This window comes from Arvicola amphibius, chromosome 9 (genome assembly GCF_903992535.2).
Source record: "Arvicola amphibius chromosome 9, mArvAmp1.2, whole genome shotgun sequence".
Taxonomy (NCBI): Eukaryota; Metazoa; Chordata; class Mammalia; order Rodentia; family Cricetidae; genus Arvicola; species Arvicola amphibius.
In genome coordinates this window covers 48,619,772-48,634,548 of record NC_052055.2, presented here as the reverse complement: position 1 = coordinate 48,634,548, position 14,777 = coordinate 48,619,772, and the positions used below count along the sequence as shown (strand labels likewise).

At 38.3% G+C, this 14,777-nt stretch overlaps 1 pseudogene; it reads right to left on the bottom strand.

Annotated features, from left to right (window-relative positions):
• Positions 1-13,923: 13,923 nt before the first annotated feature.
• LOC119823618 lies at positions 13,924-14,299 on the bottom strand (annotated as a pseudogene).
• Positions 14,300-14,777: the final 478 nt, after the last annotated feature.

Below are 14,777 nucleotides of genomic sequence, written 5' to 3'. Positions count from 1 at the left end.
TTTTTTCCAAAGCAATAAATTCTTAGATCCAAATTTTGAAGTCACAATCCCTTTAAAATGTCTATGCTTGTTTAACTTAGCAGCCCATACAATGAAATGTTTCTCTGTACTTAGCTCATTCACAGTCAAAAAATTCAAAGAAAACACAATAATGTGGACAACTACACCCACATTAAACCTGAGAGAGCTTGGGAAGTAATTCTAGACACAACAGAATAGAGTTAAGCATGGCTTCTTGGTAGCAGCATTTTTTCAGGTGAGCTCTGTTTGCTAGAGGCAAGTGCATACAATGAAATAAAGTTAACAGTTGAGCATGGTAGCACACACCTTTAATCCTAGCACTTGGGAGGCAGAGGCAGGTGAGTCATTGTGAGTTCAAAGACGGCCTGGTCTAAAGAGTGAGTTCCAGGACAACCAAAGATACATAGAGAAACCCTGTCTCAAAAAACCAAAATATTAAAAATAAAAGTAAAAGAAATAAAGTTTAAAATAAAGCCTCATAAAGATGAAACTACACAGAGAATCTGGATAGTGCATGTTATTGTGTTTTCTTTGAATTGTTGGACAGCTGAGGAAGGAGCAACTGTTGCTAAAAGACATCTGATTATAAATTCTGCTGGCTTAATCCAACATATATGTTTTGAAAATGCCTTGACTTCAAAATTTAAGTCAAAAGATATGCTACTTTGGAGAAGAGATTTGTGCTTTTGTTTCCACAGGAAATGAGTGGCTGTGGATTTATTCTGGGTTAAGAAAAATAATGTTTGATCAAGGAAGACACCCCCTGAGAAATCTTTGATAAGAGCAGATGGCCCAGATGTCTGAGTTCTATGACCAGAACAACTTCAAGTCTGCTGGCTGAGACAATCAAGCCTCACAGAATATTCCAGTCAGGACTTGACCATAATTCTAAATTTTCTTTAGGTCCCCATAAGATTATCTTTGCACCCAATCAGCAGGAAGTAGCCTGGAAAATTATGTTCACATTCTCAAAAAATGTATTATGGATGGTTTTCTTTATTTAGAATGTTGGTTGCAAGTTGTTATGGATAATGGCCAGGAAGAAAACTGAACAGAGAAGATTAGATTCAGAGTTTTTGCTTTGGAAAAAAAAAGTGGGGGAGTGTGATGGGACAATGGTCTTGTAGCCTGTAAAGATTTACCATTTGTATTGGTTTAATAAAATGCTGATTGACCAGTAACCAGGCAGGAAGTATAGGTCAGGTGACCAAGCAGGAAGTATATGGGGCAAAAAGAACAGGAGAACTCTGGGAAGAGGAAAGGCTCAGTCTACAGTTGTCATCCAAGCACAAAGGAAGTAAGATGAGAATGTCTCACTGATAAAAGTTACCAAGTCACATGGCTAACACAGACAAGAATTGTGGGTTAATTTAAGACGTAAGACTTAATAAGTAGCCTGAGCTAATAGGTCAACCAGTTTTTAATTAATGTAGACATCTATGTGTTTCTTTAGAACTGAACAGCTGTGGGACTGGGTGGGAACAGAAACCTCTGTCAACAAAATATCATCAGGAAACTTCTACAGCTGATAAACACTTTCAGAAAAGTAGCAGGATATAAAATTAACACCCCCAAATCACTACCCCTCCTGTATACAAATGACAAAAATAATGAGAAAGGAATAAGGGAAACAGTAGCTTTTACAATAAATAAAATAAAATATCTTGGGATAACTCTACCCAACAAGTGAAAAAAAAGTTGTATAATAAAAACTTCAAGACATTGAAGAAGATGTTCCCACAGTTATGTATTGGTAGTATTAATAATGTGAAAATAGAATCCTACCAAAAAAAACTGAATATTAAACACAATACCCATCAAAATCCCTACAAAATTCTCCACAGACTTGAAAGAACAATATCCAAGTTCTTATGAAAACACAAGAAATCCAGCATAGCCAAAATAATTCTTAATAATAAAAGAACCTCTTGTGGTTCAATTCTAGATTTGAAGTTTCACTACAGAGCTACAATAAGACAATATAGCATTGGCATTAAAAACAGATCCATTAATCAGTGATACTGAGTTGAAGACACAAACATAAGTTTACACACATATGGACACCTGATTTTTGACAAATAAAAGGCAAAAATGTGAATACTGAAGAAAATATAGCATCTACAAGAAATGATACTGGTCAAACTGGATGGCTACATGTAAAAGAATGCAAATAGATCCATTTATATTATCCTGTGAAAACTTAACCTTAAATGAACTGAGGACCTCAACATAAGATTAAAAATCCTGAATCTGATAGAAATAAAAATGATAAATAAGCTTGAAGTTATTGACACAGGAAAGGACTTCCTGAATAGCACATTGAAAACACAGGCATTAACAACTAATAAACAAACTCTCATGAAGTTGAAAAAGCCTCTATACAGCTTAAGGAAGCAACGTTTTAGCAATATGGCTGTCTACACAATGGGAAAAATCTTAATACCAGTTATGAGCCTGATAGAGAAATAGTATCTAGAATATTATTCTAGATACAAAAAAAGAAAACTAAAGAACTAAAAGTGAACATCAATGAAACTAATAACCAACAAAAAAATAGGGTACAGAACTAAAAAGAGAGTTTTCAAAAAAGGAAACACTAAAGGTGATAAATACTTAAATTTTCAACATCCTTAGCCATCAGGAGAAAGCAAATTAAAAGTACAAGGAGATTTCATTTTACTCAAATCAGAATGACCAAGACTATGACGACAAATGATAGCACACGCAAGTGAGTATGCAGGTGAAGGGAAACAACTTGTTTTTTGCTGGTGTGAATGCAAATGTGTACAACCTCTATAAAAGTAATTGCGGAAGTTCCTCCAAAAAGCTGGAGATAAATTTAGCTCAAGATTCAGTCATATCACTTTGGGGCATGTATCCAAAGGATTCTACTACACATTCTGTAATGTGTAGATACACAGATGTGAACCCATGCTCATTGCTACTCTAATCATAACATTCAGAAATTGTGAGTCACCTAGATATCTAACAACTGATGAATAAATAATGAAAATCTGGTATATTTAAACAGTACATTTTATTCAGCTGTTAAGAAAAATAAAATGATTAAATTAAAATTCAGATAAATGGGTGGAGCTCGAAACAATAATCCTTGGTGTGGTAACCCAGACTCAAAGGACAAATATAGCATGTTTTCTATGATACATTTATGTTAGGTTTTAGGCTTTCAGTATTTGTGTTACAATCTGAATAACCACAGAGGTTAGGTGGATGGTAAGGAAACAATTGGGAGAAAGAGATCTCCCTAAAAAGGGGAAATAGAATATAATGTTATTGACATATAAAAGGGAAACTAGAACAGGGGGGTTAAAAAGGGAACAGAATAAGAGAGGATAAAAGGGAAACTTGGGGAGACAACTAATAGTGAAGGTCTTTTTAAAAGCTATATAGAAACCTACTACAATAGACTGCTCTAAAATATACACATATATGAACAGTATAAATTGGAATTGACAGATAATTATTATTAACTTTCTGAAGTACTGGAGTTTGAATCCAGGGCTGTGCACACACTATGGGTTCGGTCTACTATTCAAGTTCATTCTGAGCTCTGTATAATTTTAATAACCACCACGTAAACAAGATGCATGCTGTCTTCTCTTGGGGTCCAACAAATCACATAAGCTACCCTAAACACAAAAGCACACCCATGACAAGGAGAGACAACATGAGAAACATTCCAGGGGTCATCGTGTGTCTGTTTCAGGGATCATTATGCCAGCTGACAGAGTAATAAGAGTCTACTCGCCAAACCATGTAGTAAGAAAACTAGAAACCTATTCAGAAAACAACCAAATAGCCTTAGTTCCCAGTTCAAAACAGAACTCAGATTATTACTGACTTCAATTAAAGGAAAAGGCATGCATCTGAGCACCACTAAGTTACAGGATGTGCACACAGGCAGTTTAAATCCTAATGCAACTTAATTTTACTGATGATTCTGTCAAGTCAGGAAATGAAATTTCTCTGAAGAGTCATGATGGGAATACTCACTTACTACAGAATATAAAATACTACTTCATTCCAATTCTGAGACTTCACTAGGGCATTCATTAATAATCCCATCACTTAAAAGTAGAGAGTTATTAAGTATCTGGAACCTCAAGCAATCTTCACTCCGATAGAAAAGGTGATTTGGTAATGATGAGATGTATTCAGTGTATCAATTTGTGATGTTCCCATATAGGGCTGAAAGAAACATTTCTAATAAGATATAAGAGATGAGGAATGGGATGAACCTCAGTACAGAACTCTGGTCTAGCACATGCTAGGTCCCTCATGAATTCTCACTTAATACTTCCCTCCAACTCTCTGGTTTTATGCCCATATTTTGTTTTATCCCAAATCCTTAGGTCTATGTAGAACAGTAATGCTAATATGCTCTTCTCTGTACATCTGAAATATGTACTCTTTGTATTTTAATTACACTATCATTGTTTTTCCAGAAAATGTCTCATAATTTATTGAATGGAGAAATTACAGTATTTTCTCAATAACAATAATGCTTAATATTTTCAAGATAAAAATTAAGTTACAACTGAAACAAATAGCTGCAAATAATATTAGTCCTAAATTTTTAAATAATGGAATCTCAGAGATGGTATTTTTTCTAAATATTTCATTGGATTATGATTTATCAACAAGTGTTTGATGATTTAGCAGAGTGAAGCTGTTTTCAGAAAAACACAGCATGTACATGTTGTATCACTAAATGAAGTAAAAATATAAAACCTTGCCTGCCTTGTAAAAGTCACAGACATGAAAGCAATAACATACAACCATAGCCACGGCCTTGTGGAGATGGTGGTGCTCAGCGCACTCTCTGTTATAATTGGTTATGTTTACAGTGATGTTCATGTGTATTCGTAAAATAAAGACAATAGAAAGACTCTCTGATTTGTCCCCGGATCTGAATTAGCTGTATATTTAGAATTCACTAAAAGTCTTTACAATTGTCTACTTATTATTTCTCTAAGGAACACAGGCTTTGCCTGCTGATTTGGGGTGACTAACACCTGACATTTACTTAACACAGTGTTTTCTATTACACAGTGACTAACTCCCTGCCCCTTCCTACTCAGAGTTCCCATCCTGTTCTTGCCCCTATTTATTCTAAGAATAGCGGTACAACCATTATCTCCTTGCAATCAGCATGGAAACGGTGCACGTGGGCTTGTGTGCATGCATATTGGGTGACAACGACGTTTGAGAATAGTTGTCACTAGAAATAGGGTGACTTGTGCAGCTCTCTCCAAGCGCTGCTGTCACTTCGAGAAAAAAATAGTTCTATGCTAGTTTTTGACTCATGATAGTTTTATGATTCATAAAAATGCAAGGTATTTCCTGGTGGATGATAAAAAATGCTACAGCTACTTCACATTTGGCATTATCTTATCAAATACGGGCTGTTTGATGCATATCTCTTTTCATTCAGCGCTCCCAGAAAGATAAGATAATGCCAAATGTGAAATATTTATAGCATTTTTAATCAGTAGTTAAAAACAAATTATTGGCTCTGCCCCTAAGTTTTGTATAATACTGTTTTCTCTGTCCTTTGCCACTGTCGTTCCCTTTAGGGATACAAAGGGTGGGGAGGGGGTAAGAGGAAGAATTTGGGGATGGCAGTGAATATGTTCCAAGTACATTGTATGAAATTTTCAAAGAATGAATAAAAATATTTTTAAGTCCCTCTCCTGTATGTAGGCTTTCTTGTCCTTGCACACAAGGTCACTTAGAGTAGTGTGCATCTGCATGAAATTCCGTGTTGTGTAGACTGAAGCTGATGAATGTGAACGATGTTATGAAGCACTTGACTTGGACTCTCGGAACATCTTGTTATAATTAATATCACTCTGCATTTATCTTTGGGATGGCTTATCCAGAAATACTCAAGCATTGACTGGAAAGCGAGAGATTAATCATTTTGGCTTCAAGTAGTCTCACGAGATGACTGAGAGTCCCCTTAAGCTTTGGGATATGCCTGGAAACAAGGCTTCAGAAGTAGGCAGGATGACTTTGACGGGGCTGCCTGTTGATTTAACTAATATTGATACATTTCCGAGAGAGAAATAATTGGCATTTGTAACTGCCAAAAGGAAAAACTGAAGCACAATAGAATAAGCTTTGGAGAAAGTGTACTTTAAGTAAATTATGGTGTTCGAAGATTTTGCTTTGTAGTTTTTCAGCTTCCTGGGGGCCTCCAGGGTCCTACTGACCTAAAAATATACAACATTTAACATGTACCCACAAGCAAACCCTGAGTTCCCAAGGAATGCTATCACCAGAGCAACGCTCTCACCCATGCATGATTAACTCTGTTAACTCTCCTTACATTTCTTATATTTATGATTTTATAAAAATGGCTACATATTTATAACTATGTATGTATTTTATCAATATTTGTGTATTTGCATTTATGTATTTATGTACTTTTGTATTGTTACCACAGCTACACGAAACAAATACAAAGATAATTGATACGGGGTACCTATGGTAGGAAATAACGTAAAGCTTTTTGCATTAAGCTAGGCAATACCCCAGGAAAAGAACAAACGGGTGTGTGTAGCAGTATCGAAACAGGGCCTGGTGAGTACCTGGATCAAGAAAGGCAAGCTTCTGTGAAGAGCTCATGGACTTTTCTGATGTCTTAGAGGATGCTTTTCCAGGCTTTCTCTCCAAGCTGGAAATCAGGAGACTGGATTATGATGGTGTAAGGATGTCTGGCAGATTCTTCCATGAAACAGGAGCCCTGAAGGACAGCCTCACCTTTAGGCTAGTTCAGCAGTCATTTTTTTCTACGGGTCCTGCATGTCCAGTTTGTACAGTATACCATCAAGCAGTCCAGGGTCCAAACATTACCAGAACTCCCAAACAACAGGAAGCAATGTAGAGAACATGATGCCCACATTCTTAAGAGTGAGGTATGTATGCTCCTGGCGACACCAATCTACTTCAGAGAAGATGATGGGCATCAAAGAAATATCATATGGAGTTTGCTTTCTTTGTGGCAAAAGTTAGCCACTAGCTTTGAATGTGGCTGACGGTGGAGGCTGACTGAGAAGCCAAGGACAATGGCACTGGGCTTTGATACTACTGCATGGATGGGCTCTGTGGGAGCCTTGTCAATTTGGATGCTCACCTTCCTGGACCTGGGAGGAGTTGGGAGGACCTTGGACTTCCCATAGTGGAGGGATCCCTGACTGCTCTTTGGCCTAGAGAGAGAAGGAGTGGGGGTGTGGGTGGAGGGGAGGGGAGGGAAATGGGAGGAGGGGAAGAGATGGAAAGTTTTAACAAAAAATAAATAAAACTAAAAAAAAAAAAGAAAAAAGAAAACCTTTTATCGGCTGTTGTGTAGGCCGAAGTGGGCTACAGATCTTCAGGGCATTTCTCAGCTCGGTGCTTTGCGACTTCAAGAGTAGCTGATCAGTTTTCAGAATTAAAAGCAAACGGAACTCTGCTGTTGCTACTGCTTCTGATTTCTCAGGGTCTGAAAGCAAGCAATAGTCACCAGGATGGTGGCCAGATGTTTTCCTTTTTGACGGATGTGATAAACTTTGCTTTGCCCAGGAAACATTCAAGTTAAGTCCTGAGAAAGAAGCAAAAGATTAGTTGGGAGCTAAGACATGTTAATTGTGTAAGGTTTATCCACTTGGTATTATGCCTAGGAACAGCATAGGGATAGCTGTATGCTTTGAATACCCTACCAATACTTAGAAGATAATATATCCTTGGTGTGCAAACAGACCAAACCGGCAGCCAACCCAAGACAGCTGTATCTACTTACTCTTGATTAAAAGTTTGCCATCAAGCATTAACTGTCCAAGTGAAGTCCAGACATCTTCCAAGAGAGATTTTTTTGTTTCTGATTTTTTGTTGTTGTTGTTGTGGCCATTTGATCAGGAAACTCGTTTCTAAGGCTTTGAGATGCCCCTGCTGTGGACACCCAGCTGAGAGAACAGCTGTGCAGAACACCTGCTCCTCATTAGCTCCCATCAATTATCTCTGTGGCACAAGCTTGTCCCGGGGGTGTGCACTGAGTTTTGATTGCTTATTTTGCTATATGTTTGTCGTTCGGTTTTGGAAATAATTAGGAAATTGATTGACATTTTTGCAGCAAATATATGACAAAGGAGAGATATAGTTTGTTCACTGGGTCCCGCGAATGGCCACCATTTTCCCTAAGTTTCACCGGGTTGCCCGGAATCCTATGCAAGAGTTGTTAACCCTAACAAGGCCCTTGAAATATAAACTATGCCTTAAGGAAAGCTGGCAACATTAGTGAGAAAGCCCCAAATTTGAAGAGTCACTTTGGCCACAGGATAAGCTCGGCCTTTATGATTTCTGAAAGGATATTATTTCCCTATGGCTCAGTTGGGCCTCTTCAAGATGTAATCAATGGTTTGACATTATTTCAATGATAAACAAGCATTCCTTCCTTCCTATGGCAGCGGGACATGGAAAGCCCCATGTGTAAATGCAGTGACATATTTCAGGGCTTCCAACAAGACCACATGTGTAGCCGAGCTTTAGTTTCAGACTTACTTGGGCAGAACACAGCTAATGGTGAAGTAATAGCATCTCAACTCACTTCTCCTTTTCACTTCAGGAGTGGTGAGGCAGGGAAGGATGACTCGGGGTTTGCTATATCGCTGAGGCAACTCTTCTAACTCACAGCAATCCTGCTTCTGCTTTATAAACGCTAGGATTACAGGCATGGGCTGTCGTACCTCTCTCACGCTTGCATCCATGCTAAGAGCCAAGGATTCTGGGAATAGATGCAATCTACATATACTGTGGAATTATCCGCCTGTTACTGAGGTACCCCTCCATTTAAAAAAATTATGAAGCACGGAAGTAGTCAACAAATAGTTGGTTAAATCTTAAATCTTACATTTATGTGAGAAGAGGGCAGTTTCTTCATATTCTGACAACTTCAGTTTTTGGATTAAGATGAAAGAAAAACCTGATTGTATGAACTGAGCCTTAGAATGTCTTCTTGTGTAACCTGGAATATAATTAGAAGGCTCTAGTGACTGGATAAAGGCTTTTTAAGGTATATTCAGGACAAATATACAGAGTGTTCCCATTGTTAGGCTAAACCACGCGATATTCCTTCATTTAGGTTAAAAATATCAAACACTAACAATTTGACATGACTATCTTGTATAAAATGTACTTCATTCTTTGCTTACTCCAGGGCGTAAGATCTTGTGCTCTCTGTGCACTTTGTACTGTAGATAGGATAAAGTTGATTAGCTAAGGTTATTTCTCTTCAGATCATTGCACATAGACCCTTCTGTTTCAGAGTTTCAGGCTACATTACATAACAAAGCCACAGCATATAATCTACCAACAGTGAGGCTGACTTAGCAACTTGACCAAGCAAATAGCAGGCTGCAGCCATCCCAGAAGCACTATGTTGAGAGCAACGGGCACTAATTCCAGTCAGAATTCCAGCTGTTCCTTTTAACCCAGTGTTTCGTGTTTGATATCGTTGGACATCTTTGTTTATCATTGTTTCTTTAATGTATGATTCTCACTTATTAACAGAGGTTATTTAACACAAATTTTGACTTATTAACTTTACTGAAGTATTATGTGTACATCAAAAAATTCTTTCTCAAATTCTGCTTCCAGAAACTAAGTATGCACACATAGTCAGCACCCAAGTCAAGAACAGTGTGACCCCACACTGTGAAGGTCCTTCTGGTGTTTATCCTCCATGTGCAATTGAAATCCTGGCTTCCCTTCAGGTGACAGGACTTTTCCCTTCAGGAGTGACTAGGTTTTCGCCCAATATCACCCGTATGAGAGGCAGCTCTGTCTTCTCCATTACTATAGTTAGTTATCAATGCTACTGCAAATAACCTCTTTATGCAAATTTGACTTGATTGTTCTTTCCAATCTCTGTGGAAACTGGGCAGTCTTTGATACATAGTCTTCCTTGGTGAGTCATACCTAGAATTTAATTGATTTTTTTATGAAATATGAATTTACAGCTTTAACAGAAATTGTCTCTTTCCTGGAGGTTTTGGTAAATTTTTGCTCTCATCAGTAATGTGCTTGAATCCCATTTTCTCCATACTCATGTAAGATATTTTCAAGGGTGTGTTTTAGTTCCATTTTCTCCATAGCCTTGTAGGATTTTCTTCCGGTTTTATTTAATCCTTTACTATGGCTGTGAAGTGGCATCCTGCTTAAAACCAAGGACTGACTACGTTAAGTCCATGGAACTGTTGGCTCCTTGGAAACTTTGGGGTTTATATGAAAATACTTTGATCCATCTCTATTTAAGAATCATCATTAATTTCCCTTGACTATTCTGAAAGTTTTCATTGTCTCTGAGTCCTCTGTCACTATGGAGACATCAAGTGTCAGTAATATTGCACCTCTTTTCTTCTCTCAGTTTTTTTTTTTGTGATTTCCTATTATCTCTTGATTTTTTTCAAACATTTGGCAATGAACTATATCCTAATTTGCCTTGTCTTTGTTATAGTAGAAGGTACTGGTTCTTCATGTGTCTATAGATATTTAATGAGTCGAAAATTATCTGCTGCTGGGCGGTGGTGGCGCACACCTTTAATCCCAGCACTCAGGAGGCAGAGGCAGGCGGATCTCTGTGAGTTCGAGACCAGCCTGGTCTACAAGAGCTAGTTCCAGGACAGGCACCAAAGCTACAGAGAAACCCTGTCTCGAAAAACAAAAACAAAAACCAAAACAAAAGAAAATTATCTGCCATTGTTTACTTCAATAAGATTTCTGCCCAACTTTTCTCTCTCCTATACTTCTGTAAGTTGAGTTGTGTAAAACCGTGAGAGTATATTTCACATTTACTTACTCCCTGTCTTTTCGTTCAGTATATATATATATATATATATATATATATATATATATATATTGTGTGTGTGCATGTGTCTTCTCACACATATGTAAGGGTATGCATGTGAGTGTGTTTGTATGTGTACATGTGTGTCTGTGTGTTTTCTGGAGATTTTCTATCAGTACATCAATAGTTGTATCTTCCACAACCATAAACTCATCCATATAGCACTTAACTTCAGATGCAGCTTTCCCTGTGATTCTTTGTATAGCTTCACACTCTCTTTTTTTTATCTTCTGTTTTTATGTTTCTTTAAAATGAAGTACATTTCAGTTTCAACAGAAGCATTTGTTAAAGTATATCAAATGGAGAACTTCACAAATGTCGCTCTGTGATGATTTACAAATCAATAAGCATTCAGATTAAGAAATAAACTATTGGGGGGAAGTGATTCAGGAGTAGGGAATAGAAAGAGAGGAGGAGTGAAAACTGAGGTCAGGATATAAAATAAATGAATAAATTTAATTTGAAAAAAAAGAAAAAGGAAAAAGAAATAAAATATTAAGCCACTGAGTGGTTATTTGGGAACAGGCAGGCAGAGATAAATCAGTCCAGGGGGACCAGTGGGATGGAGAAGAGCATTCTGTTTGCATTGGCTCTCTATGGGAAAGCAGCATCAGCCTAGAGCCTCTATCTTGTTCTGACCCCACAACTGTGATGTTGTCTCCTCCATACTCAGACCCGTGTAACTCATTGGCTTCTGTGTTAACACAGTAACACCTTGCTTATCAGTGTCTTTAGCTGGGAACGTTCCCTCTATGATGATCTGAACAAAGTAGTTTATTAACTTGAAAAAATATTTAAAAAAATAGAGCTGCACATTCAGTGTCTGGAAAATACCTGGGCTTCCCACTGAATTTCTGGAGCACCGTGGTGCGTGAGCCTGGAGGAAGGTCGAGTCCAGCAGGATTTCAGTCTTAGCCTTTGATAATCTCGTGTGATCAAGCAATCTGGCCTCTTCGCCGAGGGGGAAAATGAGTTGGACTTTCAAATGAAGCTGGAGGAGTTCCAATGCAGTCACTGGACTGTATTACAGAATGGTTTTAGTATCTAACTTGTGATGGTGTACTAGTCATGGTATCATACAAAGTGCTTTGATCAACCATAGCTGATAAATTTATATTTTCTAATGTTTCATAGAATGAGTTAATGTATATGTTTCCACGATTGTTTTGATGATAATTTTCAATTAATGCAAATATTTTCTCATCTTAGTAGCAATGATATAGGCAAAATAGTTTTTAAGGTAGGGCACAAACAATACCAAATGGTGATAGGATCCCATCCTATTCAAAACCTGTGACCATTAGGCCTAAAATGTCTTTGTTACAACCCAACAGTTACAATTGTCTGGTCAATGGCTAGGCTATTTTTGGTTAGCTCTTTCTCTCTAAATTAACCTAATTTGTTGGATTATATTTTACCATTAGGCTCATGGCTTGTTACCTCACATCTTGCTTCTTGGGTGGCTACATAGCATCTCCTCAACTCTGCCTGTTCTCTCTCTCTGTATCTTTGTTTGGACTTCCCACCTAGCTTCACCCAACTAAGCCATTGGCTGAAACAGCTTTATTTATCAACAAATAAAACCTACACATATACAGAAGGACATCCCACATCAATGTTTAGTCTATATGTATTAGGCAAAATTAGTGTTTCAATATTTATATTTATATTCAATATTTATATTTGTATTTCTATATCAGAGGAACAAATAAAAGACTGGAACTGGATTCTATTACATCTTTGTTGATGCTAGCTTGCACACATGCACAAATTCCAGGGCACTCTAGCGGCACTGCCACAGGTAAATAAAGCCTCTGCTTCTTCTTTACTGCTCTTTAAATTTTCATTCGTGCTGAAACCTTCCATCTTTGAACCACACCTTGATGAAAGCCTCAGATACACAGCGAAAGTGTCTCAGATGGCAATGGGTATGTCTTAAGAGCAACAGGCATCTCTGCCACGTGGAAGTGGCCAATGCCTCACCGCAAGCATAATACAGGACCGATTTAGGAAGTGGGGTATGAGCAAAAGCAGCAAACGGCATTCGAGATCTCTGGTCTGTGCAAACTGATGCGAGGCTGCGGAGCTGCTGCTCACACCGCGCTAGCGACTGCAACCTCTAGTTGAGTCTGCAAACTGTTGCATGCCTTATCTAGGTGTGACTTTAGCTCACCTCTGTAACTCTATGAAAGATTCCAAATCTGAAAGTAGCATCACTACGGCATTCACAGGAAGGACTGGAAAAGTGTTGAAGCTCACACAGTATGAACACTTTCTCTTGAAGGGCACCTTGAGTTACATTTGGCACTTAGTTGAGTTTACCTCTTAGGGACAGACTTGCAGGCATTTAACTTCTGGCAAAAAAAAAAAAAAAAAGAAAGAAACTTTGGTCATCGTTCTATAAAAAAGTTTTAAAGGTTTTTTTTCTGATTAAAATACTCTTTTAGAAGTGATACATAACAAGATCAAGAAAGCAAACATCTTCACACCTAACATGAGAGCATCTTACATACAGTGGGGGCTCAGTAGTGCTAAAGGAGGGTCCTCTTGAGGGAAAGGAGCCAAATAACAAAATAAGGCACACCCTGTTATTGTCACCGATTTGTACTAGGCCATAGTGTTCTTCTCAGAAGGCACAAGTTGGGAATCTAATCACCCAAAGGTTTAAAATGTTGTTTTGAAGACGATGTCAGATGTGGGGACAGCTGACTTGAATAAAATCCCCTTTCTGGAATCCACAGCAAGTCCTTAGTGACAACATCCATCTAGACTCCAGCACTCTGGAGCATCAGAAGTCCTCTTTCCTAGTTGGTGCATAAATCTATAAAGGCACTGTGCAAAATGTAGGCAGCGTAGGTCATTGCTCCCCCCCCCCCCATTTGGAGTATAGATTAAAACAAAGGTGCATTTTCTAGGCACTCAACTGTATGTAAACTAACAAAATTAATCATTTCGGGGGAAAAAAACAGCAGGTAAGTTCGATGACACAGCAGGTTCTAAGCAGAAAGTCTTGAAGATGCTCCTGGACGGTGGACTTCGGTTTCACCGGGTTCTTCATTCAGAGAGACACACCACACAATGATGATGATGACAGCAGTCACCAGGACACTGATCCCTATGGTCCACATCTTGCAGTTCTTCCTCCAATACTTTCTCTTCAGCGTGGCAGCACTTGTTTCAAACTGAAAAGCCCCTGCCTGCAATGCTTCTGCGCGGTCATCCAACTCTGAGAGCTTCTGCTCTCGTTCTAACACCTTGTCCACATTGACTCTCATGACATCAACCACCTCATCTATTTGACTGTGTTTGCTGGAGTCTTCGATTACTGCCAGCAGCAGCACCTGAACTTCCTGGAGGCGTACCTGCGGACATTTTGGCAGCAGCAGTGTGGTGGCAGAAGCCCTCATTTTAAATACATTACAACTTAGTTTTATATATTAGTTTCTTAAACAATTTCAGTGAACTCTCTGTACCCTTTGTACAACCTCATAATTTATCAAAACTGTTCAGGGGAAGCCAGCATATGTTTGAAACGTGTCAACTCTAACTTTTCATTCTAGTCATGTGTATTTATTTAAAGTTTTATGCATGTATCTTTCTTCCAAAAGCTGCCTTCTGACAGGGTCATTCCTAAGCCAAGAACTGGCAAAATCCCCAAGGAATAATAGAGCTAGTCTGTGCGTTCATCCAGTCTGAGCAACTGTTCCTCTGGGATTTTAACTTCCACAGGTCTCTGGCAATCAAACTCAGGAACAGAAAAACCAACCAAACAAACAAAAACCAAAGCATGCTTTTCATAATATAGTCACCTTTTCTAGCCATTATCCGCAGGTATATTGAGCAAGGCTGA